General features: G+C 43.8%; 1 protein-coding gene across 16 annotated transcripts in view; it reads right to left on the bottom strand.

Annotated features, from left to right (window-relative positions):
• The window catches only part of KCNMA1 (potassium calcium-activated channel subfamily M alpha 1), an 881,172-nt gene that overhangs the window by 544,818 nt on the left and 311,675 nt on the right, over positions 1-24,679 (bottom strand). The window lies entirely within an intron of this gene.

Below are 24,679 nucleotides of genomic sequence, written 5' to 3'. Positions count from 1 at the left end.
CAATCAGGAATTAGGACCCTATTGTGCTGGGCACTGTACACATAGAAAATAAGATAAATTTAGATTTTAAAACTAACACAATAGGAAGTAAGAGAAACAGGTGGAGATGGAGAAATGTGGAATTATTTAATTTTGTGTAGTAGACACCCTCTCTGCCCAGTCATCATGAAATAATTTGCAGATAGCTCCCAGCAGAGGTAAGGTTTAGAGGAGAGATTAAGAGCAGGGGTTTGGGCGAGGGGAGGGTGTGTGTTGTTTTCTGTTTTCAACATTAAGTTTAGTCTCTAATGCTGACATTTTTTAAAGTCAATGGGACTTGACCATAGAAATCCATTGATTGAAAATCTAAAGGCTTATTTACATATGATTTTCCTCTTCCTATTCATCCTAATTTGGCTCCTAGGGGTGGATGGGATGACATTAAATTTACCCTTGTACAACCTTATGGCATCATGTGCATATATGCATATACACTTTTTATGGTGTTTTTAATCTGAATTAGTAGTGAGTCTCTATTCTTTGTACATATATGCATATTTGATTATTCCATATTTATTCTTGCTATACAAGTTATGCTTATTTGCGTATACAAAATAAACATTTTAGAACCTTGCTGTGATTCTCTCCAGGCATTTTCTTCTTCCTTGATTGCAACTTATTTGTTCACAAAAATACAGAACCAGATTTGGAGTGAAGTTGATTTGGGGCTAAGTTTTGGCAGCCCTACCAAATGAATACCCTTATCCTCTCCAGTTATAATTCAGAAATATAAAATGTAATGTGGCCCATGGGATTCCAACTATGCCTAAGGCCGAACATCTCAAATGTGTACCAGCAACTGAATTTGGAGGTCAGGTGAGCACAGACATATCCAATTACAAGCAGAAACATTTCTGAAGTAATTTTAGAACTTTCTTTTAATCTGCCTTATGCAGCTCATTTGTTTCCTCTCAAATCTGATAGTTTTCTTCAAATAAAAAATGAAATACAGCTGTGAAAACACTACCTCTGTAACCTAAATCAGCAATATTATGCATGAGTCTTATGGGTGAGATTCAGCCTCCCTTATATTGTACGTAACTTATCAGGCACTGCTGCATACATGCCACAAGATACTTCCACCAGGGCAACTTCCAAAGTCCCTCACCATCTCCTAACAAATCCATAACCACACCTGATTTGATTCTGAAATGAGTGCCAATGAGTCAGTCCTATGGCACTTTGTCACCAGAACTTTACACTGCTGTGATATCTTTCCCCCTCTCCCTCCTCCCACCTCCAGGCTAGAAGTGCTCTACAAGCAGAAGAAACCCTCCAGAGGGATGTCTCATTTGATAACACCCAAAAGGTCAGGTTAATTGCCTTAAAGTTTGCTTCAAGCCTGCAATTTCCCAGTTTTGGGGTGTAATCAAATCACAAGGCCAGTGTTATTGGATGCCTTCATTTAATTCTATTTTAGTTCTCTCTGTGGATCTGGTCTCTTGATCAAACTGACATTTTCAAAAGAAGAAAATAAGCAGCTTCTTACTCTGCTTTTTTTCCTGCCTAGAATTAAAGTATTTTTTTCTCTAGTTAGGTGATTTCATCCTTGTTTAACCACAAGTGTCTATAGATGTTTTCTAACAGGAACATTATGCCCCCTTGAACTATCCTGAACAGCTCCTTGAGTGGAGTTTACCAATGTATAACAAAGCAAACATACAGAAGGGAGTAGAATGGTAAAGAGAGAACTATAGTTACCCTGACAAATTCAAGCACTACATGCTCCACAGGCCTTTCATTTCATTTAACAAGCCCCTCTCTCCCTGAACTGTTTTCAAACCTACCACACGTTTCAATCCCTGATGAAACAGAGGCGATGTACATTAGATGTAGGTAACATAGATTGAAAGTCTAGCTACAACTATTCACTGTTAGCTTTGAGTAGGTAGCTGCAAGAGCAGGAGGCAAGTTCATATTTAAAATAGCAAAATTGCCTCAGCCCCTTCTTCCCATGAGAATACTGCTGCTGTAATTTATTAAGGCACTGGGTATGAAAGGCTCTTCTCTCTTCACTTTCCAGTCATTGCCCAAGAAAGCTGTAATATTTTTAGCACTAAAATGCCAACTTAAATTCAACATATCAGGGATGCAAAAATGCAGGTTGGAGTTGTCTGATATCCCACGGGTTTGTTAGTGGGCCTAGTGAAATACATAGTATCTTGAGTGGCATCAGCCTTAGAACAACAACACGGTAAAGGTTCATTTCTTAAAGACCTGCTGATGTCTAATGGACATTTTTGGAGAATGTTCTATTTAGAAAAACCTTCTGCCTACAGTATAATTTCTGGTTTTCTGCCTGGAAGCACTTGAAAAACCGTTGGCTCTCTGATTCCCTTCCCATTTTGGATGGTAAGGTCATATATTTTAAATTACATAAGATTGTCAAGTGATGAACCCTGCAGTATGATATCTTGACAAGCCATCTAGAGTGGTCACACAGGGTTATTTCAATCCCTTTACAAGACCTTGCTCAGTTTTCCCCTAGATCTGAAATGAGCTGTAGACGCTCACAGTAATGTGATGGACCAGGCCCTTTGTGAGATCTCTTGTCAAGAATGAACTGAACTTGTCATCAGCATAAATTATGGTCAATATTTGTTTTTCCGTGTGAGCAGATTATTTCCCTGAGACCTTGATGACAACAACCGCTCTTCCCGTGCATTCCACAAGAAAGTTAGAACAGGGGTGCCAGACTCATTCTAAGAGGAGGGCTGAGTTAACTTTTCAGATAGAGCCTGTGAGCCAGGAAATAAGAAATTCCTGATAAGAGGCACATTTTGTTCTCTTGTCCAAGTGCATAATGTACCTCTTCAGTTAGCAAAAGTTAAATCTTGTATTTAAAGACTTCTTTTAAAAAGTAAATCCATTTATGGAACAGTCCTTTCCCTGCCAGTTAAGTTTATCCCTCTTCATATTTCTCCCATGACCAGTCCCTGCCTTCCCTCTTTTTATGAATTCTTCTCCACCCCCAACACTTCATGCATGCCTCCCACCATAATTTTTCCTGCCTTCACTTTAGGATCACCCTCTCCCTTTCTCTTGTCTCTCTCTTGGCATGGGATATATATTTTTGGAGAGATCTTTTGAGGGCCAGAACTGAAGGTTCTCAGAGTCGAGTGGCTCTGTGACATATAACTCCCCTCCCTCACTTTAAATGGAAGTTTAATCTATCCAGTCCTCACTCTCATTCTGGGAGCACAGATTAATTAATTTCACATCTGATTCACAGATTTAATGAGATGTAAAGTAAGTTCTGTGGAGGATGATCAACTAGCACTTGAAATTGTTACACTGAGTTGGACAATTCCACAGATTCAGCGTTCCTGTGACATTTACTGAGAAACACATTAAGCATGGAGTTATCCACTCATTTGCTCTTTTCCTTCCATATATTCATCTCAGCTAAATGCTTAGCCTAACTGGAGTTTCACTGATGGATTCTCACCAGCACCCTTCTTCTCATAGGTTTAAAAAAAATCACTTACAATATGCATTAGTATATTACCATGCAGAACCACGGCTAACAGCCAAGTGGGTTGAGCAAGTGACACCCCGTACTTGCAATTTCTGGAAATTTTTAGCACCTATGCCTGGTTAGTGGTCAATGGGAAATAAGTTGGTGATCCTGGCTGATCTTATTGCAGAAGAGAAATATGAATGCTGGCCCTAACTGATACTCTTGATAGCAATCTCCAGCAGAGAAACTGTGTCAATTGTACAAGCAAGGAGAACTACTTTCTCACCCCTGGAGATAGTCCCTCCAATTGATGGAGGCGGCAAATCAATAGAACAATGTCAAGTTTGCACGGCCACTGTCCACCCAGGGTGTACTTGTTCTTTGCATAAATGAAGGGTTTAAATCTCCACAGTTATTAACCCAGCACCTGACAGAAAGCACTAAATTCACTTAAAAACAAAATGTGTGTGTGTTGTGTTTTTTTTGTTGTTTTTGTTTTTTAAAGATGAACCTCCGCTCCCGAGGCGTGAGGATGGTTTAAAATCACAGGTCACTGCTAGGGTAATTGTGGGTCTATTGAGCTGTATGCATAGATGAGATGGAACTCCACATTTCCCATCACAATCTAGATTCAAACTTTACCAAAGCTAAGGATGTTCAGAGGTAGGTTCTGATTCAGCCCATTATAGAACTAAGGGTCAGTAACAAGTTTTGGATCTAGTTTAGGTCTGTTTGGATTTGGGGAGTTCATTCAGAACCATTTCTTGGATTTAGAGGATATTTGCAAGGCCAACAAGAACATTTCTCTTGTACCCTAGGCCTAGAAAGGATCAGAGCTTGTTACCCATACTTATACCTTTTTACAGTAGTGACCAAAAAGACACAACATTCAAGTTACCTATGTGGTACACCACATATTGTATATTATGAGTTCCCATGGGATATTACTCTGTGACTTCAATTCATTCAATGGAGTTGTTGGTTAACATGTGTGCTGTTTCTTACACTTCATTACAAATCATTTGGGAAACTAACCTTTGTGCTTCTCCCTCACCTAATTTACTATCTTAGGGTACGTCTACACTATGGGATTATTCCGATTTTACATAAACCGGTTTTGTAAAACAGATTGTATAAAGTCGAGTGCACGCGGCCACACTAAGCACATTAATTCGGCGGTGTGCATCCATGGTCCGAGGCTAGCGTCGATTTCTGGAGCGTTGCACTGTGGGTAGCTATTCCGTAGCTATCCCATAGTTCCCGCAGTACCCCCCCCTTGGAATTCTGGGTTGAGATCCCAGTGCCTGATGGGGCAAAAATCATTGTCACGGGTGGTTCTGGGTAAATGTCGTCAGTCATTCCTTCCTCCGGGAAAGCAACGGCAGACAATCATTTTGCGCCCTTTTTCCCTGGATTGCTCTGGCAGACGCCATAGCATGGCAACCATGGAGCCTGTTTTGCCTTTTGTCACTGTCACCGTATGTGTACTGGAAGCCGCTGACAGCGGCAATACAGCAGTGCTACACAGCAGCATTCATTTGCTTTTGCACGATAGCAGAGACAGTTATCAGTCGTCCTGTACCGTCTGCTGCCATTGTAAATTGGCAATGACATGACGGTTATCTGTCGTTCTGTACTGTCTGCTGCTGTCATGGGTGCCCCTGGCTGAGGTCGGCCAGGGGCGCAAAGACAAAAATGGGAATGACTCCCTGAGTCAATCCCTCCTTAATGGTATCTAAAAATAGAATCAGTCCTGCCTAGAATATGGGGCTAGTGTACTAGAGAACCAGCGTCTCAGAGAATCAGAACAGCTGCTCCGTGTCAGACCCCGCAGAAATGACGAGCTGCATGCCATTCTAGGGGGTGCCCCTGCAACAACCCCACCCATTGCTTCCCTCCTTCCCCAACCTTCCTGGGCTAGCGTGGCAGTGTCCCCTCTCCCCATTTGTGTCATGAAGTAATAAAGAATGCAGGAATAAGAAACAGTGACTTGTTAGTGAGATAAAATGAGGGGAAGGCAGCCTCCAGCTGCTAAGATAGTCCAGGCAGGACATTAAATGGTGCGGGGGAGAGGAGCCCAGCATCCCGCTGCTATGATAGTCCAGGCAGTACAGAAGCCTTGTTTTACACATGAAAGGGAGGGGGCTGATGAAGCTCAGCCCCCAGTTGCTATGATGAGGACGGTTATCAGCCGTTCTGTACCATCTACTGGGAATGACTGGGAATCATTCCTATTTTTACCCAGGCGCCCCCGGCCGGCCTCACCTGAGGCCAGCCAGGAGCACTCACGGGCTGCTGCTGCTGATGGATAGCAGTCATATTGTACCATCTGCCACCGGGGAGGGGAGAGGATGCTGCTGTTCACTGCCGCAGCATCGCATCTACCAGCAGCATTCAGTAGACATAGGGTGACACTGAAAAAAGTCAAGAAACTATTTTTTCCCTTTTCTTTCACGGGGGTGGTAAATTGACAAGCTATACCCTGCACCACCCCGGACAATGTGTTTGACCATAAAGGCATTGGGAGCTCAGCCAAGAATGCAAATGCTTTTCGGAGACTGCGGGGACTGTGGGATAGCTGGAGTCCTCAGTACCCCCTCCCTCCCTCCATGAGCGTCCATTTGATTCTTTGGCTTTCCGTTACGTTTGTCACGCAGCACTGTGCTGAGTCCCTGCTGTGGCCTCTGTCTGGAGATTTTTTTCAAATGCTTTGGCATTTCGTCTTCTGTAATGGAGCTGTGATAGAACAGATTTGCCTCCCCATACAATGATCAGATCTAGTATCTCCCGTACGGTCCATGCTGGAGCTCTTTTTGGATTTGGGACTGCATCGCCACCCGTGCTGATCAGAGCTCCACGCTGGGCAAACAGGAAATGAAATTCAGAAGTTCGTGGGGCTTTTCCTGTCTACCTGGCCAGTGCATCCGAGTTCAGATCGCTGTCCAGAGCGGTCACAATGGTGCACTGTGGGATACTGCCCGGAGGCCAATACCGTTGATTTGCGGCCATACTAACCCTAATCCGATATGGTAATACCGATTTCAGCGCTACTCCTCTCGTCGGGGAGGAGTACAGAAACCGGTTTAAAGAGCCCTTTATATCGACATAAAGGACCTCGTTGTGTGGACGGGTGCAGCGTTAAATCGGTTTAACACTGCTAAAATCAGTTTAAACGCGTAGTGTAGACCAGGCCTCACATATATAGAGTGCAAAATTCTGCTCAGTCCTCCCTCTTGACTTTACTACAATTTCCTACTAGTTTTTCCTAGGTAGGTTTTCACACACATGTTTAAATATCTTGAAAATTATCCTTGTACTCTATGTATGATAAAAAGATGAGAACTTTGGAGAGCAATTCTAAGACAAACTTCCATCTTACTGTACTGAAATCCAAAAAGTAATGTGTTTTGGAATGGTAACCAGAAAGGAAGATTGATTCTTAGAGTCAAATGTTTTCAGTTTAAGAGTAAAGTTTCAAGGTAATTATTTTTCAATAGGGATTCATTACAGCTTGCAAATGTATTAATCTGTTCACTGTGTTTTCAGTGACAAAGGTTCTTGATACAGCGATTAAATTTCCTTTCAACCTCAGTTCCTTCCCCTGGTACCCTTACCTCTCATCAAATTAAAAATAAGACCCATTCATTTGCAAAACCTATTTGTTCCCTATTAATAGAACAATGACCTTCTACCCAAAATGACTCTTCCTACTCATGCTGATTTTTTGTTCACATAAATTTACAATAAAAATCTGTCACAGTTAACTCTTCATGGTCATTTTTCTTACAGCACTTCAGTAATTTTACATATGCTTCATTTAATTCAAATGCATTCTTTCGTGTATCCGACAGGTAGAGCCATAGCTCTTCCAGATAGGAAAATAGGTATCCCCATAACTGGATCATATCAGTGGTCCATCTAGTCCTTTACCTTATCTCCAAAAGTAGCCAGTACCAAATGGTTTGGAGGAAGTTCCAAGAATTTCTGTAATGAACAATTATGGAATAACTTCCTCTTAGGAGAAGTTTCTTCCCGACTTTAGGCAGCTAGCAGTCAATTCATTATTTGTATTACCATAGTGCCTAAAGGCCCTACTCGCAAACCAGGGCCCCATGGTGCTAGGTGGTGTACAATGCCCTGAAGTATAAAAGATGATATTTCATACTACTGAGGATGCCTTCCCATGCCTCTAATTCTATTTTTCCCCATCTTCAGACCCTTTATGTCTGGTATGTCTCTTTTGAGATGAGGTTTTGATCACTGAACACAAAGTTGCTTGGTTCCAGTTTGCTTACGGTGGAGCCCATTCCTTTGTTATAGACTCTCACTTACCAAGTTATACAGGTTTCAGAGTGGTAGCCATGATAGTCTGTATCAGCAAAAACAATAAGAAGTCCTTGTGGCACCTTAGAGACTAACAAATTTATTTGGGCATAAGCTTTCATGGGCTAAAACCCACTTCATCAGATGCATGGAGTGGTAGATGCACTGTACGTAGCCTCATCAGATATCATGTACGTTTCAAATGTTCACATGGTCTTCACTGCTCTCAGTGGAGATCATATTTTTCATGTGAGGTTTGTTCATTCCACAGGTGTAAGTAACATGGTGTATGACTTGAGTACAGCTCATTGCAAATAAGTGTGCACAAAACTGCTGAATTAACAGAATGGGTGCTAAATTTCATGTCTCACCTTCACTTCACTTTTTTGTTGTATCCTTATCCCGCATCTGTCCCTGTTCTATTTAGGATTGTTAGCTCTTCAGTGCAAGTGCCTTGGTCTTCTAAGGTCCACACTAACTTCTACCATTGGAGATAGTTGTAGAAGAATGCCCACCAGAATGAACACATGGGAGGGAGTGCGCTGTGGTGGTGCAAGGTGCTCACAAATCTTGCTCCAGCAACGTGCCCAGAGCTGTCCAGCATAGATCCAAAAGGGGCATCACCTCCTAGCAAGACTCCTCCATATCAGTGTCCATAAAAATTAAAACCTTCCATCAGCTGAATCCCCTAGGGAGAGAAGCAGTACCAGCATCACGTAGCCTTTTTTTAGGGAGAATCTCATCCTGGGTTCAGCTGCTTTCACTGCCTGCCTGCACATATACAGTGCTGTGGCAATGGACCTGAATACCCCTTGTTGTAAAGTGCTTAGCATACTGTTGGAACTACACACAATAATAATGTTAATGATTTGTAACTTTAACAAATACAAGCAAAAACATATGGAAAAGCACATGACTAATGTACTGCAAAGTCACATAACTTAAATGTGTACATTTTTCACCTGTCACAAGGAATAAAACTTGCATGTGTTTACTTTCAACTGTCCTATTAAAATATGTGTAGCAATCATAAGCACTTGGTTAGTTCATTAGGGTCAGTACCACTACCAGAGGACTAATGATGTGATGCTTGAAAAATGGCACTGCTGCTAATAAGCAATGATAGAAAACTCAGTCTGTTTTAAAATAGTGGAGCACTGTTAATGAAAGATCAGCATGGCTCCTGACTGCCCTGTGCGTCATACTTTAATACTGTATCTAAAAATTGTGATGGACTTCATTAAAGCATTAGAAAATACTTCAGAATAGGAGCCTGGTGTTCCTCAGGCATTAAGAGGCACCACCACTTCAGCCAGTTAAATTGGACACTTTTCTACAACAGTAAAAGCAATTGGATGATTATGAGGGACCTAAAGAATGCTACAGCTTTAACTTATCAAAATGAATTAAATAATATGCAACATGAAACCACAGCAATCCTTAATATGAGCCAACAAAGCCTTGAAATGATGGTGGTAATGGACACTTTCTGCAGTAAGGGACTTCACAATGAAAGCACAGTTTGATTTGTGCCATTCTGAGCAATATAAAATCCATGCAAAACCAGTTGTGTTTATATGTCTCAGAAACAGAACCATTCCAATTACCTAGCATACACAGATCAATTTTTCTTTAATGTCCCATTTCAACTATTCCCATTACATCTGAAAGTTGATTACAATCAGCATTTCTCAATCAGGCTTCTATTCTTTCAAAAATAAGGCTCAGTAGCTTATTGTTTTCCTTGGCCTGTCTCAATTTGTGTGTTCATGTGCATGTACCCCCCTGCAGTCAGCATACAGTGTCATCCACAGGGATTACTTGGAAAATGAAACTACTAGACTGGGCAGCCATCATTCACCACCAGTCAACTGAAGAAACTGATTAATGATAATTCAGGCATGTGGTCAGCATACAATTGTGATCTTCCCCATTTGCCAGAGAGTAATAAAGAAAAAAATGAAAGAGAAGAAGATTGTCAGCAAGAGAGAAACAGACAGACATGCAGACAGTGTTCTAATAGTGGGGAAACCTGGAATCTTCTGACAACCACTCCTCTCTCTCTATCAGCCCCAGGAGTGTTATACCTCAACAGCCCCCTCCCTCCCGTAGATTCCCTGGGGAGGCAGATTAGCACTGTATATTGCTAACGCTCTTGCAAGCATAGCAAGGCATTTTGGGGAAGGGTTAAAGGTGTGAGTGTGGAATGGAAATTGTTTTTGCAGGCTGCAGAGGCCAGAGTGGGAAGGAGAAAGAAAGCAGAGAACGGGTTAACTCGACAATTTAGCTCGTTCAGTTAGAAGATAAGGCACTGACTTCAGCCCAAGGCTGCAGCTCATAGCTGATGCTTGGCTGCCTGCTGAGAAAGACAGGGGCCTGGAATTCACTGACCAGCCGTGAGAAAGGAAAATGAAGCTGAACAGACCTGCAGAGGCAGCTCATAATGAGCAAGACAAGTGAAGGCCAGCACCGCGGAAAACAAAGAGGACAACAAAGTCTAGTTTGTGTGTTTTGGGAAGGTTGAGGAGACCACAGAGAGCCAGTTTTGACCGGTACAGGAGCATCAGGAGCAGAGGTCCCTGAACGGAACATCCCCAAAGGAACCCAGGACTTAAAACCCTCCTGAGAGCTGGAGCACCTGGAAGCTGGAGCACCCAGGACAAGAACTCCCGTCCACCCCCCCCCCCATCTTCTTCTGACATTACACCCAGGCTTGGCCAGCCTCGTGTCATGCATGTGAGAGTATGAAAGTGGGTTAGGGCTTGGGGCACTAACACTTTCTTCCCTCCTCTGAGTGACATGGGGAACACCCTGAACTCTCTGCTGTTTTATTATTTTTATTAATAAAGCTTTAAAAACGTAGACACTTGGTGTGCTCCATCATCCGCTCCCACACCGATCCTGTGGCCTCAGCCTAATCACCTGACTCGTCAGGCAGATTGGTAACAAAAATTTGTCACAGGAGCCCCTGATGACATCTAAGGTAATAGCATATGAGGAGCAGCTGTAGGGCATCACTGAACTTGAATGTTTCACCCTGCAGAGACTCCTTGGCTTCCACACCTGCAACCAAACAGCAGCGTGCTGGCTTGCAACTTCCTTAATGAACCAAAGTTTGCAGGGCTTGCACACCTCTAGTAGCTCTTACTATCATTGTAATTGAGATTATTTTTGTGGTTTTATTTCCTTTTTATTGTAATCCTGCCAGCAAAGGGAAAAGAAGTCAGTGGAAATATAATGAGAGCTGGGGGAAGAGTCTACTACAGCAGTAATTATTGACAGACTATTTTTAACTTGAAAAAGTTAAACAGATCATTTCAGTGCTTAGCAAACTGGTAGGCAATTTTAAGTTAATCCATCATAAGGAGTTGGCCCTCACAATAATGCAGATATCCACATTGAAAAACATTTATCTTTATTTAATCACGTGTTCTGACAGGCTGCTCAAAGCAGAGAAGGACACTACACCCAGAAATGGAGTTTAAAACCTGTTGTGCTAGGCTCTGCTGTATAACAGGGCAGTGCATAAAAGTACAGCTTGCACATGTATAGGTCAAACATCCATAAATCACTAATACAACACCAAGCACTCAAAAATCATTAGTGAGGTCCCCAAAATCATTACATAGTTTTAAAATATTGACATTTTTAAGCCAAATATATTTGAGATTCTTTTTATTTGCCTTCTGGTATTGGAGCCTCTTGGGTTCACACTTTCAAGCTATTCGCCACAATCTCAAAGGTGAGAAGCTTACTTTCTAAGTGGAAAACTGAAATTCTCATGTAATCACATGACTCCAGGAACTGAGGATTTAGGGAAAAACCTAATATACTTATGAGACTAATAACTGGGCTTAGTCAAGTCCAAATTCAAGTTTGAAAGTGTGGGTCATGTCAGCCAACTTCCAGAGAGGAAGAGCAAATCACCCCTCATCCTCCTCCGAGCACCAGCCCGTTCCCCAGTCTCTGGCCATGATCTGCTCATCCCTTGTCAGACAGGCTCTAGACAGTATATGTCAGAAAACCAAAATCCGAAATAAATCCTTCCCATTAAAAAGTGTGATTGGAAAGAGAATAGCTGATTATCTACATTGATAACTGCTCAGCTATTTTAAATTGTTTTTTCCCTCCCCAATTACCAAAGGGACATCCTAACGAATTCCAATTAGAGCATTAAGGTCTAAGCTGGGGGCACCGGAACAGGGAGGGCCAAGGGCCATGGCCCCATCACTTTTAAAAGTGGTTTGGGTGCCGGTGGCGTCCCCACTTCTAGGAAGTTTCAGGTGCTCCTGGTCTAAGCAAGACAAGAGGAATCCAGGCATAGGCACTGACTCTATGGGTGCTCCAGGGCTGGTGCGCCATGGGAAGAAAACAGTGGTGGCCCTGACAATCACTTCCTCCCTTCCGCCCCCTGCCCACCAGTGATCAGATGTTCAGTGGCATGCAGGAAGTGCGGGGGGGGGGGGAGAGAGGGAGGAGCAGGGGCAGAGCGAGGGTGGGGCACACTTGGGAAAGGGGGAGGAAAGAGGCGAGGTGGAGGCAAAAAGAGGTGGGGCAGGAGCAGGGCCTGGGGTGGAGCAGAGGTAAAGCACCCATGGGGAAACCAGAAAGTCGGCACCTCTGAATCCAGAGTCAGCCTATCAGCTCCCTTTATTTTCTCCAGCAATGTAATGCTAACATTGATGATGGTAAACAGCACAATTTAAGATCAGATAAGAACCAGGGTCTTTCCTCCTGCCCCAAGGATTCTCATGTGTTCTTTGGTTCTTTACCCGACCTGGGCTAAATTCTGTTGTGGGAATAAAGAATTTAAGGCCTAGCCTCCAGAGTGTAGTGCTTCACCTCTTTTCAGCCATTTCACCACAAAACATTGCTTGACATGAAACAGCTTGTTCCTGAGGATGGGCTGGGGAGGGACCTGCAAACAGCCACAAACCCCTTAATCTCACAGCCTGTCTTCAACACAATTTTTAATTCTTTCCCTCTTTAGCTACAGTTCCTTTGTCTTCTAAATCTCTAAAAGGGTCTGATTCATGTAGTTATATGCAAAGCTTAGGCAGTGTTGTATTTATTTTCTGGGAAAACTGACACCAAGCCTTAGATTTACTTCTCCTAATCATACACAATGCTTACAAAAGATAACTCTATCTATACATGAAACAAGACTAGCTCCTTCGTGTGCTTCAGTGGGGACTAGAGAGACTAACAAAGCACAAGCAAGGTTCATGTCCCCCCCTAATCTGCCAGAAGGCATCAGTATGGTTCACTGCCAACCAAGAGCCCAATCACGCAAGGTACTGAGCACTTTCAACTCCAGGCTGAAGTCAATAGGCATGAAAGCACTCAGGACCTTACACGATCAGGGTCTTAGTTTCTACTGAAGGGCATCACACTGCTGGTATGCATTTAAACTAAGTTCCCCCTCTCCTGTAAAATAATAATAATAAATGGAGACTCTAAAATTGTTTCTGAAATCTCTTCTCTTGCAATAAGCGGCTTTGAAAAAATAGTTCTGCATGATTTCATTGAGGGAAAAGCCTCTACAAATATTTGATATTGGTCACAAAGAACTTTTTGATTAGGTGGTTATGTTGTAAAATCTTCTGTAGAAAGAGGTCCACAAAAAGAGCACACACATTCTAGCCCATTAAAGTTCCATCTATAACAAAGCTTATTTTTGCTCTCATTTTATTTAATTATTTTTTAACACTTTAATGTATCTAAAAACGCTTTCCCTAATTCCTACTCCAAGCCAGTCATTGATTAGAAATGAGTTTTATGGGTAATTTGCAAAGATCCTAGAGAGCTGCAGCCAAGGACACAGCACTAGCTATAACTGATAAGGCATACAAGGTGCTTGAAGAGTCTAGTCATGCTCCCATGCAAATCAAAGGGTTTTTTCCACATTCAGTGGAAAAATTTGATCAGAACCCAAAAGATGTGCTAATGGCCGCCATTATCAAAGGTAGATCAATATTAGCCAAAAGAGGACTCTCATACCATTTCATTTTACAGCATAAAATCCAGAAAAATGGACAAAGATAAAAACCTTTTTTAAAACAAATAAGTAGCATTTTAATTATTTGTTTCTCTAAAACAGTTCCAGATATGTGTTGTCTGCAGGTGCTCACTAAGGGGTGAATGTCATTGTATCAGGGCCTTGGGGGTGCATATTGTGTATTCCAGCCTTATTACAGCCTTGGGCCTCTTAAAACTGGGAGCTGCAGTTGTAAGATACTTGCTGCTCCTAGTTACTTGCGCAACAGGAAATCATATACAAGGCTTCCTGCCTCTTAGTCAGGGGAGAACGCAGAAGAAATCCAGAATCAGGGGAGAAGGCTCTTTGTTCCAATCAGGCCTGAGACAGAGACACTTGTAGGGATCAGAATCCAGTTGCAGAAATGCCTGAGATGGGGCACACTGGAAAGCTCTGAAGACAAGACCCTGAGGACAAGCGAGACTCTTTTGTGTTACCTTGGTGTTGGTTTGAATCTTTGTTGGTACATTAATAAAGAAAAGCCCTGGGCAAAGAAACTGGAACTGTGCAATTATTTGGTGTATGATTTCACCTTCCCTAGCTAGTGGATCTGTCCCCCCACAGCTACCAGTAATGTCCTGGAAACAAAACCCAGAGCAGAAGCATAACTCAAGAAAGGCCAAAGGGGAGGTAGCAAAAAAAAGTTGTCTGGTTCTATGTGCAACAGTAAACAGCTGACTAAGTTTGGCACCTTGAAAAATAGGGTCCTAAAAGGTGGGGAGGGGTTAGTTAAACTGTCAACTTTTATATATTTAAAGAAAAATCTATTGTTAATCTATGGAAAATTGCAAAGAGGAACAAAAGCTAGGCACATAACACATAAAATAAGGAAGTGATACAATTTCTGTGGGTGCTGCCCAGTGCCCCAGATGCCCTTCCCATCATGAATCTAGCTGCCCTAGCATTTTCTATTATAGCCCCCGTCTCCCAAACACCTTCCAAGCATCAGTATTTCATAACTACTACTAACTTGGGAAAACTTTCATGAGTCTATTCTATGGTGTTGATTGTCTGAATGTTAATATACCTTGGATTGGAAATGAGTACTGAGACACTTAACTTTTCCCAGATGAGGAAGCAGAGCTACTGGAAGCAGTACTAAGCAGCTTAAAAATTCCCTTCCAAAGCAGAAGGAATGATTCTGTTACCCAGACTTAAATTAGTTTTCTTTAATAAGGTTAGTTCTGAAGGCGTTCTCCAGTCATCAGTATCTTTACATTTAGATCTCAGTCCCAAAAAGTTAAATATGTGCTTAACTTTATACATGTGAGTAGTCCAATGGCATAAAGTTAAGCAGGTGCACACGCTTTTGCAAGCTTGGGGCCTTATTGTGTATCTGTAACATACCTCTTATAAAATACATCCTGAACAGTTATAAAGGTCTAGAAAGGACAATGAGAAGACCAAACTGAAAAGTCTAATACTTTCAGATATTCTACCTTGGTTCTCTTACTCTCCATTCTGTCTATTAGCATGAATTATCTAACATCTCATCTCACGAGTCACTGCTTTGGGGCAATGTTATGGTACCGAGGGATTCTGTGTTCGTAAAGCATCCTGTCAAAAAAAACCTCTGTGGACTTATGCAAAGTGTTCAACAAAAATTCGACAGAGCTTTTCTTATCCATCTAAAGTGGAGTGGAATTCTAGAGTTGAACCCTGGAAGGACTGCATCACAATCAGTAGGCAATAATACAGTTTAAATGTGTGTACTTCATTTTCAGGTTACAAAAATATAGTTGGTGTTAAAATATTTGCTTTCTTGGGAGATGCCATTATTCCACAAATACATTTTTTCTATCACCACTCTTCCAGTCTTTGATAATGCCCAGTCAATGCCCTTTCCCTCATTATACAGGTACAGAGATGAAAATAAATGCGAAGAATATAAGTATTTTTACTGTGCATATATCATCTAGTTACTCTTTGAAATATCAGTTGCAGCCCTGAAAGATGTTTAAGAGCTTAAATGGATCCAAAAAAGCTCTTGTATTCATCACATTGTACCTATTCTTATCTCTCAAACAGGGGATGGGGAATCAGCATTTACCACAAATTAATACAGTATCTTTTACTTGCCTTACAAAATCTATTTCAAGTGTTACATTTACAGGGGTTAATCCTAAAAAGCAGTGGGGAATTTTTGATTCCAGTATCAGTCTAACAGGCAGGAGCATTTACCATGTGAGTGTATCATGCTCAAGCCACACTTTAATTGGAAAAGTTGAGAAAGCTCATAGCGGTTATTTTTTGAGGCTCCCTGAAAAAGTCAGGCTGAGAAAAAGCAATAAACACTGACCTGCGAAAAAGCAATAAAACTTCTTCCTGTGTTGAAAGCACAGTGCTACCCTCTTTGATTCATTTCCTGATTCACCAGCTGCCAGAGAGGGACAGGGTGTGATGTTTTCCAAAGACCATGTAAAGGCCAGAAAGCTGCATCCTGCGGACACTGCATTCACACACTTCCTTATCCGGAGTGCAGTCTGCATATAACTTTTCAGATAGACAGGAAACCATAGGTCTGTGCTGGTGTATCTAAAACTGTGCAGGTTTTAGTTAATACATCACACTCAAACATGCTTATTAAGATTAGGATGCTCATTTATTTTGGCCAGTTTTAAATAGTACTTCCACTTTCTGCAGATGTAAAGAAAAGTGTCCTGTTTCTCTAAGATCATAATAAGACAGATCACCCCCTTATGTGGCAAAAACGATAGGTGACCATTGTGGCGGATGCATTCCCTTTGCACAGTTTCTCTCACTTTGTCCTGCCGGGAGGGGTGGTCTCATCTCATGTACTGATTTTCTAGGTGTATTAGAATCCGGTATCCTCTTCCTAAATTATATGGGCATATGAGGTCAGGACTAAGGATTCTTGTGTTGTAGGTTTTTCACTAGACTGTGGATGGCATTGTTATCCTTCACACCCTTGTTCTTGTTAGTGCTAGTGCTCCAAACAGGTTACAAAAGGAAGAGAAACTTCCAATATTTTTGGCAATTTTTTTCTCTCAAAATTGCTGATAGTACTGTATGAGCAATTCTGCACACCTGTCCACCCTTAACTCCTATGAGAGCTAACTATGTCATCCACTGAGCACCTGGTGTTCAAGTTACACCGTTGTAGGGAGTTTGCTTCTGCACCACATCCTCATATGTCAGGGCTACTATAATTCAACCTGTTGATTTACTTTCTTTGGAAAAAGCTTAAAGCAAAAAACGGGAAATGTGAATCAGCAAAAGTGGAATCATCATATCCTCCAAATCTGATTGCCAGGTCTGCTTACAGCTTCACATCCTGGTCCAAATCCTGTATCAAAAATACAGCTACAGCCATGTAAATTAGATTAGATACATCCAACCTGCCTCCACCAATGTGTTTTTGATTCTTTATATTTACTACCAGATTCTGATGTCAGCCTGGTTTCATACTAGTGTGGCTCCATTAACATCAGTGGGGTCAATCCTGATTTATATTTAAGTGGGAGCAGGAGTAGGTTTTTGACTCTCCACAGACTGATGCCTTTGTATTAAAAAACTGCTTTCTCTAAATACAGTACATATGACCTACACGTAGGAAATGTTACCACCAGAGCACTACCAATTGTCTCATTACTGTGTTTTATTGCTTACCTTAGTATTAGAGCATTCTTCAATAATACATTCCATTTAGACCATGATGTGAATTTAAGCAACCACAGCAATTATAACAACTTAAAAACCTCTTCAAATAAACTGTATTCTCGGTTCTTATCCGAAAACCAACCCTCTCTGTGTCCCTCTTTCATCTCACTAAAAGTGACCTCATAATAGAGTTTTGCTTGTTAAAAGGCTTGTTAAAAGGCTCTTCTATGGCCTGGTCTACACTAGGACTTTAATTCGAATTTAGCAGCGTTAATTCGAATTAACCGTGCATCCGTCCACACCAGGAAGCCATTTAATTCGACATAGAGGGCTCTTTAGTTTGAATTCTGTACTCCTCCCCGACGAGGGGAGTAGCACTAAATTCGACATGGCTATGTCAAATTAGGCTAGGTGTGGACGGAAATCGACCTTAGTAGCTCCAGGAGCTATCCCACACTGCACCACTCTGTTGACGCTCTGGACAGCAGTCCGAGCTCGGATGCTCTGACCAGTCACACAGGAAATGCCCTGGGAAAATTTGAATTCCTTTTCCTGTCTGGCCAGTTTGAATCTCATTTCCTGGTTGGACATCGGGGCGAGCTCAGCAGCACTGGCAACGATGCAGAGCTCTCCAGCAGAGGAGTCCAGGCAATCTCAGAATAGAAAGAGGGCCCCAGCATGGACTGACCGGGAAGTCTTGGATCTGATTGCTGTGTGGGGCGATGAGTCTGTGCTTTCGGAGCTGCGCTCCAACAAACGGAATGCAAAGACCTACGAGAAGGTCTCCAAAGCCATGGCACTCAGAGGATACAGCCGGGATGCAATGCAGTGCCGCGTGAAAGTCAAGGACCTGAGACAAGGCTACCAAAAAATCAAAGCGGCAAAGGACGCTCCGGAGCCCAGCCCCAGACATGCCGCTTCTATGAGGCACTGCATGCCATTCTCGGTGGGTCTGCCACAACCGCCCCACCAGTGTCCGTGGACTCTGACAATGGGATAGTGTCGACGGCCAGTTCCTCGGCGATGTTCTCGGATGGGGAAGATGAGAAAGGGTTTGAGGAGGACAAGGCAGGCGACAGCGCTTACAACGCTGATTTCCCCGACAGCCAGGATCTCTTCATCACCCTCACTGAGATCCCCTACCAACCCTCCCCAGCCATTACCACGGACCCTGAATCAGGCGAAGGATCAGTCGGTAAGTGATTTAAACATGTTAACATTTTTTTTTTAACAAAACAGGAATATAAGCTAGGCAAAAAGAAGGTCTATATATAGGGGGACGGAACAGGCATCTTCTTTGGAGATCTCCAGGAAGCTGTCCTGGAGGTAATCGAAAAGCCTCCGCAGGAGGTTCCTGGGGAGAGCTGGCTTATTGGGTGCTCCGTGGTAGCACACTTTTCTGCGCCAGGCTCTCATCTGGTACTCCGGGACCATTGCCTTCAAGAGCATGGCAGCAAAGGCCCCTGGTTTGTGCTGGCTTTCATGCAGCATGCGCTCTCTGTCTGCCTCACTGACCCTCCTCAGGGTGATCTCGCGCGCAGACTCCTGCATTTAAGTAGAGTGATTTGTGTACTATTAGTACTGGTAGTGCTTCACTGTTCCTTTGCACAACAAGAAGCGTCACTTTACAGCCACATGGTGGAGGCTGCAGAGTGGCAGCATACAGGGATCTTTCCCAGGGAAGAGCCACGATGGGGTGGAACAGGGGCAGAGTTTATGCTTTCAGGATTGTCTGCAGCAAGAGGACAGAGCTATACATTCACTTTTAAGCAGCCAAAAGTCTTTGGCTTACCATGCCTGGCTGCTCCACGGATTCTGCTGTCCTGCCCTGCTTCTCTGATCTGCAGTGCGATACCCCAGGCAATGAAAGCGAATTCAGAAAAATCAAACTTTCCCTGAGTGAGTTCGCATGAGATAGGTGCTGTGCATGGTCTTGTTAACAGACACTGATTAGACTATGTTCTTTGTTCACAAACATCTATCTTTGTAAGGAATTCACTCCCTTTTTCCCATCACACAGCTGCAACTGTATCCCGACCTGCTCCAGCATGCCCCTCACAGAGGCTGGCACAGATTAGGCGGCGCAAGAAAAGGACACGGGACAAGATGTTTGCTGAACTTATGGGCTGCTCCCGAGCTGAGGCGGACCAGCAGAGGCAGTGGAGGGAGAACCTCACTCAGCAGCAGCGCTCACACAGCGAACGGGAGGACAGATGGCGTCAGGAGGACCAGCAGGCAACTTGAACGCTGCTTGGACTAATGAGGGAGCAAACGGACACGCTCAGGCGCCTTGTGGATGTTCTGCAGGACCGCAGGCAGGAGGACAGAGCCCCCCTGCACTGTATCTGCAACCGCCCTCCCCCGCCACAAAGTCCAATACCCCCCTCACCCAAAATAACCAGAAGGAGGGGCACGAGGGGCCGTGAAAACTGTCACTGCACCGCAGCAGAGAGCTCAATTACCCAAAAGCTCTCAGTCCATAAATTTTGAAAAGTCCCTACCTTTCTGGCTCACCCAAGCCCAAATCCCAGTTTCATCCCCCAATTGTGTTGTTGAGTATTAAAAGTAGTTTGCTGTTAATTACTGTTTCCGCCATGTTTCTTTGCAGAAGACTTTGTGTGAAGTGGCGGGGGGGTTGTAATTGCGTAGGACATTCACCATTACCAGGGTACAGACATGGGGGCAGGATCAACAGCAGGTCACACACAGAGTGCAGTCACTAGGCACCCTGGTCAGTCTGTGAGGTGTTTTTAATGTTCTGTTCATAGGCGGCAGGTGCCCTGCTCAAGGTATATTTGGAGGTGGGTCTCTGTCTGCTGCCCCAGGGTCCTAGTGCCTGCCATCCACAAATGGCAAGGCAGGCTGCCCTTACCCTGCCCTTCCACCACAGCCCTGAGCCTCTACAATGCCCCAAACCCTCAGCCCCAGCCAGATCCCTCATCCCCCTACACCTCCTCCCCCTTCCCACACACCCCTCACCCCTTACTACGCCACCACCCCCAGCCCAGAGCCTGCACCCAAACTCCGTCCCAAACCCTGCACACCTCACCCCTTCCTGCACACCCACCTGTAACCGTCCTCCCCCCAGAGATCGCTGTAGGAGCAGTAGCCTATCATTCCTGGAGTCTAGAAGCTGTCTCTACATCACTGCACACCCTACCCACCACAGTCTGCGTCCCTGTTTCAACCCTTTAACGCGAAGTCATTAGTAAAGACAAGGTTGTTAATTAAAAATGCTCCATTACCTTTATTTTTACACGGGTGTTGGAAGGGGGGAAACGTGGTGAACGGGGTATGTAAGCATAGAAAAAAATCAACAGTAAGTGAAACAGGGGCAGGTTCAGCTTCTCTGTAAAGAAACAGAACTGTCACAGGTTACCCTGCTCGCTGAGGAATCTAGCTTTCAAAGCCTCTCGGATGCACACCGCTTCCCGCTGGGCTCTTCTAATTGCACGGGTGTCTGGCTGAGCATAATCAGCAGCCAGGCGATTTGCCTCAACCTCCCATCCCACCATAAAGGTCTCCCCCTTGCTCTCACAGAGATTGTGGAGCACACAGCAAGCTGCAATAGCAATGGGGATATTGGTTTCACTGAGATCCGAGCGAGTCAGTAAGCTCCTCCATCTCCCCTTCAGATGTCCGAAAGCACACTCCACCACCATTCTGCACTTGCTCAGCCGGTAGTTGAAGAGCTCCTTGTCAGTGTCCAAGGCGCCAGTATAGGGCTTCATGAGCCAGGGCATTAGCGGGTAGGCTGGGTCCCCGAGGATCACTGTAGGCATCTCCACATCCCCAACATTTATTTTGTAGTCCGGGAAGAAACTGCCTTCCCGCAGGCGTTTAAACAGACCAGAGTTCCTGAACACACGCGCGTCATGAACCTTGCCCGGCCGTCCGACATTGATGTTGGTAAAGCGTCCCCTGTGGTCCACCAGTGCTTGCAGCACCATTGAAAAGTAGCTCTTTCTGCTAATATACTGACTGGCCTGGTGGGCCGGTCCCAGGATAGGGATGTGAGTCCCATCTATAGCCCCACCGCAGTTTGGGAATCCCATCGCGGCTAAGCCATCTATGACGACCTGGACGTTTCCCAGGGTCACTACCTTTGAGAGCAGGAGCTCCACGATTGCGTTGGCAACTTGCATCACAGCTACCCCCACGGTAGATTTGCACACGCCAAAGTGGTTCACTACTGACCGGTAGCTGTCTGGCGTTGCAAGTTTCCACAGGGCTATGGCCACTCGCTTCTGCACAGTCAGGGCTGCTCGCATCCTGGTGTCCTTGAGCTTCAGGGCAGGGGACAGCAAGTCACACAGTTCAAGGAAAGTGCCCTTACGCATCCTGAAGTTTCGCAGCCACTGTGATTCATCCCAGACCTGCAGCACTATGCGGTCCCACCAGTCCATGCTTGTTTCCCGGGCCCAGAATCGCCGTTCCACAGCATGAACATGACCCATTGGCACCATGATCTCCACGGCGCGTCGTACCGTGCTTTGTGAGAGGTCTGAGCCACTCTCTGACTTCATGTCCTCACCGCGCTGCCGGAGCCTCCTCGCCCGATTTCTCAGCATCTAACTGTGGAAGAGGTGGACGATAAGGTACGAGGAGTTGACAACGGCCATAAGTGCAGCAATGATCGCAGCGGGCTCCATGGTCGCACTGCAGTGCTGTGGCATCTGCGCTGTCACTGACCAGAAAAAGTGCGCCAACTGATTTCCTGCCGGCGGGAGGGACTGTTGAATTTTGACAGTTACCCAAGACCACCCTCAACACAGTTTTCCCCCCAGCATGCATTGGGGGGAAATCCCAGAATTCAAATGGGCAGCGGGGAGTGCGGGAACTGTGGGATAGCTTCCCACAGTGCTCCGCTTCCAATGTCGACGCTTGCCCCGTTAGTGTGGACTCACAAAGTCGAATTAGTGTCCTTAGTGTGGACACACAAATTCGACTTTGTAAGGTCGATTTCAAAAATTCGATTTAACTTAAATCGAACTAATCTGGTAGTGTAGACATACCCTATGAAGCTTACTCCCAACAGAAGTTGCAGCAGTTTGCCTCACAGCTTTCTACCAAAGAACAAACTCCTACTTTTTATTTTTAACATTATAATCAAGTCCCATGGGAACTCTGAATTATTTTAAGTTTCCAATTCTGCTGTATTAACTAAACCAAATCTGTAGTAAGAAAATGGGGATGCCAAGACCTCAAAGACTCCAAATAGTGTAACAGTTCTGTGTTTCTAGAAGATGAATAAGAGGCAGCCAGGAAAAGCAGCATAACAAGAAAAGATGAAAAGCGGGTCCCCCCCAGCCCCGGTCTATACTATCAATTGCCCAGTCCTCAAAAGAGAGAATAAATACTATATGTATTCTAAAACATTCTATTCTGATGGCACTGTGGTTAGTGACTTCCAGCACTGAGGATACCAGTTCAAACCCTGGTTTATATCTTAAATAAAAATATGGAACTCCACACAGAGCCATTTTACAGAGTTAACTGAAGGGTGGGATTTCACAATAAAATCAAACCAGACCAAGAACTTCCAAGTTTGCTGTGGTCAGACACACAGTCCAAAACAGCTCCATTACATGGTCTTTGGTTCGTTCTTTCAGCTAGAGAGATACACTTAAACCATTCTTGCTGCTCTGGAGTGATCACAGGATTGTTTAACAGGAGTTCTCTCTGACAGCCATCGGTGAACAGGCATCAGGGAATTGAACATATAGACATAATGCAGAAGGGAACATTTTCATAGCAAAATAAAGAAGCATCCTTGCAAACTCTGATCATGTTGAAGAGAGACTCCCTATTATGATTAAATTAGCTAACTAAATGCCAAATTTGTTATCAATGTCCTCGTGCCCAGGAAGCATATTCCTCTTAATGTACAATAAAAGTGTTTATATCGATTTCATCCTAAAAAAAATCATGTTATTCATAATGGCTTATAGAATAGGAATGGTGTGAATGTAGCATTCAAAATGTAGCCCAGAAGCATAAAACAAGACTATCACAGGCTGTTTACAGCCTCAACGAATAGAATCCAATTTGGTCCCAATAAGAGTAACGTGGAGGGTTCTCTCTATGCAGGCTTCCATTCTCCCACAGGGGATTCCTTGGAGAGCATTAGCAACATCTTCCCCACCCAGACTGGATCTCATAAAGGGCCAGATTAGTGGAGGATGAAACATGTTGAAAATTACCTTTCCCCACAACATCTGAAGTTGAATTAGTTTTGCAGGAGAAACCCTTAAAGGATTTCAGGGGCAGCTGCCAACTAAGGATTCCAAAACACCCTAGCTCTAACGGAGTCATCTTGCCTGCAAGCAGAACAGAACTGAACCCATTTATGTTTCCTAACAAGCCCCAAACTGTCATAATTCCACTATTCTGCAACCGGAGAAGTAGAGAAAGTGGTCTGAAGTAAATAGGATGAAATTCAATAAGGACAAATGCAAAGTACTCCATTTAGGAAGGAACAATTAATTGCATGCAATATGGGAAATGACTGGCTAGGAAGGAGTACTGGATGGGGGTTATGGAGGATCACAAATGGATCTAGGGATTATGGAGGATCACAAGCTAAATGAGCATCAACAGTGTAACACTCTAGCAAAAAAAGAAAACATTGTTCTGGGATGCACCAGCAGGAGTGTTGTGTAAGCAAGACATGAGAAGTAATTCTTCCACTTTACTTCACGCTGAAAAGGCATGAACTGGAGTACTGTGTCCAGCTCTGGTGCCAAATTTCAGGAAAGATGTGGACTAATTGGAGAAAGTCTAGAGGAGAGAAATAAAAATGATTAAAGGTCTAGAAAACATCACTTCTGAGGAAAGATTTAAAAAATTGAGTCTCTTTAGTCTGGAGAAGAGAAAACTGAAGGAGCGGCATAACAGTTTTGAAGTAGATAAAAGGTTGTTACAAGAAGCAGGGTGAGAAATTGTTCTTGTTAACCTCGGAGGATAGGACAAGAAGCAACGGGCTTAAATTGCAACAATGGAGGTTTAGCCTGGACATTAGGAAAATATTCCTAACTGTCAGGGTGGTTAAGCACTAAACAAATTGCCTAGGGAGGTAGTGGAATCTCCATCATTGGAGATTTTTAAGAAAAGGTTAGACAAACACCTTTCAGTCCTGCCTTGAGTGCAGGAGACTGGACTAGATGACCTACTGAGGTCCCTTCCAGCCCTACAGTTCT

Source organism: Mauremys reevesii, linkage group 7 (genome assembly GCF_016161935.1).
Source record: "Mauremys reevesii isolate NIE-2019 linkage group 7, ASM1616193v1, whole genome shotgun sequence".
In the NCBI taxonomy this organism is placed as follows: Eukaryota; Metazoa; Chordata; order Testudines; family Geoemydidae; genus Mauremys; species Mauremys reevesii.
The sequence above is the reverse complement of the archived record's forward strand: the minus strand, read 5'-3'. Positions and strand labels throughout refer to the sequence as shown.